A 3727-nucleotide genomic window follows, 5' to 3' on the forward strand; every position below is an offset into this window, starting at 1 on the left:
CTTGGCTAATTTTTGTATTTTTAGTACAGACAGGGTTTCACCATGTTGGCCAGGCTGGTCTCAAACTCCTGACCTCGTGATCCACCCACCTCGGCCTCCCAAAGAGCTGGAATTACAGGCATGAGCCACCGCTCCCGGCCAGCATCTCATTAGCACTCTTTAGTGCAAAACAAGGAAACTAACTCACTGGTACAGTCACACCCCAAGATTTCTGAACTGGAGAACAAAGAAAAATTAGTATCATCATCAGAGAAATCAACACCCAAAAGGTGAATTCCCTCTGCTTTCTTCAACACACACACATGCACACACACTTTCCTGTGTCACCAACACTCATTTCATAGATTAGTCATCTGTAGGTTAAGACTTCCTGTAATGATAGATAACCAGGCTTCAATAGCCTTAAGAAATATGGCACTAGTGTTATGGAATATATTTCCTATTAGCATTTTTATTATTCACAGCATAATTTATTTTAAGACCAATTTAATTCCTTTTAACCTATTAAACAAAACTAGCATGGTGAAATTAAACTTTGCAGTATGTGAAATAACTTAAGGAGAGCTTATGAAAGGGAATTTGGAATAACCCAGAAATTATATTTGTTGCTTACACATAATTCAAAACAGTGCAAAAATGTAATGCAATCTGTAAACTTGTGTTTTTGTCAGATTATATATTTTAAAATAAACACTTGCAGGAAAATAGAAAAAAAGGTGACAGCATTTATTATTTGCTTTTCTTATGCTTATATTTAAACTTTTAATCCAGAATATATATAACAGCCTAAATTGTGTGCCTACTAAAGCTTCACCTCTCATAGTTAAAATGCTGAAAAAAAATAAAAGCATCTGTCTTGATCAGAGTTATGAGAACACAAGTGAAATGTTTTTGCAGCTCTGCTCTCTCTTGAGTGCAGAGACATAAAATTTGGAGCTTTTGAGAAATATCGTCCCTATCTAATGCACAGTGGTTCAATGAAGAAGCTCTTACTCACTTAACTTAGTGAGTAGATTAAAATACAATCGGAATTTCCTCTTTGGGAAGCTAAATTTAGTTTTCAGCTATAATCTTTATGTGACTCCAGGTGTGATGTATAGAAATCTCATAGTATTGTATAGCATGATCATTATAATGAGCACGGCCGGTTGCAGTGGTAAAATGAGCACGGCCGGGCGCAGTGGCTCACGCCTGTAATCCCAGCACTTTGGGAGGCCGAGGCAGGTGGATCATGAGGTCGGGAGATCCAGAACATCCTGGCTAACTCAGTGAAACCCCGTCTCTACTAAAAACACAAAAATTAGCCGGGCATGGTGGTGGGCACCTGTGGTCCCAGCTACTGGGTAGGCTGAGGCAGAAGAATCCTTTGAACCCTGGAGGTAGAGCTTGCAGTGAGCCAAGATCACGCCACTGCACTTCAGCCTGGGAGACAGAACAAGACTCCATTTAAAAAAAAAAAAAAGAAAAAGAAAATGAGCATTAGATTTACAGTTAAATCCTGCATAAACCATTTAGGAGATATATGGCCTAAGACATAGCTTAACCTCTCTGTTCTTTAGCTTCTTCATCCAAAAACTGGGGTTCATTCATTTATTGAATACTTAACATGTGCCAAGCACTGTTCTGAGAACTGGGAACATAATTAAAGAACATATTTAGTCCAAAGTCTCAGGAAGATTGCATCCAAATTGGCAGAGATAGAGATTTTTTTAAATTAATTAATGTGAAAATGTTTAGGAAGTATTAGCTCTTAGGATAAAAATGAAATAGGGTGATGTAAAAGGAATATTGAGGAAGTTCCTGAAGACAGAGTTGTCAAGGAAACCCTCTCTAGGGAGACGAAATTTAATCTGGGGCCTGAATGACAAGGAGGTGTCATCCACACTAAGGTCTGGGAGAAGAGAGATCCAGGCAGAAGGAAAAGCTGGCGAAAAAGTCCAACAGAGAGATTGAGTGTGGCATGTCACAAGAACAAAAAGAAGGTAGTGTGGCTGGGGCAGAGCGAGTGGAAAAGACGCAGGACATGAAGTAGGCAGGGGCTAGATCAGGCCACTCCTTAGAGGAACTGGTTTAGAGTTTGGTTTTTATTTTAAGTACAGTTCAAAGGCATTAGAGGACTTTCATCAGGATGGTCGTGAAGACTGAGATAACATGCATAAAGCACTCAGCACAATGTGCAGAGTGAACACTCAGGAAAGGGGGACGTCATTATAATCATTGTTAATATATAAAACCCTAACACACAATATGTGAAGTCCAAAATATGTATTATTTTAAAACTCAGGGTCAAGTTATTGCAAGATTAATGAAGAAAGAACACGGCCTGAGCAGAGGATGGGAGTCTATTGCCAATCACCACCTGGCTGAATTCTCACTATTGTGGGGCAGGCTTTACTATATTTCCTGTCATCATTATCATTTTCACCACCAGCTTTATTATCAATGCAACTGAAGTAAAATCTTAGGCCAGCACTGTTCATCACTGAAGTGAAATGTTGATCAATGAATCTGAAGGAGCAATACTCAATGCTGTGGTCACTATGAAATGGCATCAACATTCCTTTATTTCCCCCAGAGCATCATCAGGTAAGCAGACTTTCTGTTTTCCAAGCTGGGTGGGAATCCTTCCACCCATTTTCCAGAGCTGGTGGGCAGCAAACACGGGGCTGTGAACCTCGAGAAGGTCATTTCAAGCTGGAACTCACATAGATGTGCCAAGGATTTTTCCTGGCCATGTTTTATCATCTGTGCCTGCTCTTTCTCTAAGAACCAAATAAAGTAGTCCTTACTCCATGGATCATTTAGTTTACTAAATCATGGTTTATTTTTTCCACAGGATATCACCTGCTATTTTAGAATCAGTTTTCAAAAGGTCTTAAATGACTTGGCTCAAAATTGGTTTTGTATTAAGGGAAAGAACCGGTGTCCCAGAGTTTCAATCAGCACTTTAACAAATAGGCTGCCGACCTCCCACAGATTGCCAACAGTCATGGTTAGCTGAGACTTCCAAGGTCCATTTCTCTCTGCTTCTTTCCTACATTTTTCCCACCCTGTTTTCACTGAAAACAGGATTATAGTCGACAGTTTTACAGGAAGGGTTTGGGGGAAGGCGGACATAACTTAAGATCTGCTGCCTCATTCCACATAACTTCTTTTTTTTTTTTTTTTTTTTTGAGACGGAGTCTTGCTCTCGCCCGGGCTGGAGTGCAGTGGCCGGATCTCAGGTCACGCGCCCGCCACCTCGCCCGGCTAGTTTTTTTGTATTTTTCAGTAGAGACGGGGTTTCACCGTGTTAGCCAGGATGGTCTCGATCTCCTGACCTCGTGATCCACCCGTCTCGGCCTCCCAAAGTGCTGGGATTACAGGCTTGAGCCACCGCACCCGGCCCATTCCACATAACTTCTAAAGGTGCAATCAGCTGAACCACCTAGTCGCTTTGCAAGACAGTAATTTAACCACTAAAGTTGTCTTTCACCTGGAGGGGATAGAGAGTTATGATTCTGCATCAAAGTCATCGCAACATTCCTTCAAACAACATACTAACCATGCCATTGGCATTCAATTAATGTTAAATACAGTAATATTTCATTCACATATAATACTGGGGACAATGAGGTTTTCTACACAAATGAATTTTGCAGACAAGCAAAGCTCACCCCAACAAGAACCAAAAGATATTAGTAAATTTTGAAACATTTTGATAGAATTTAAATGCACTTTTATTTAT

General features: G+C 40.3%; 1 pseudogene; it reads right to left on the minus strand.

The window, feature by feature from the left end:
* The window catches only part of LOC108517836 (MAP3K7 C-terminal-like protein), an 8792-nt pseudogene that overhangs the window by 3432 nt on the left and 1633 nt on the right, over positions 1-3727 (minus strand).

This window comes from Rhinopithecus bieti, unplaced genomic scaffold, assembly GCF_001698545.2.
Source record: "Rhinopithecus bieti isolate Rb0 unplaced genomic scaffold, ASM169854v2 scaffold_1295, whole genome shotgun sequence".
Lineage (NCBI taxonomy): Eukaryota > Metazoa > Chordata > Mammalia > Primates > Cercopithecidae > Rhinopithecus > Rhinopithecus bieti.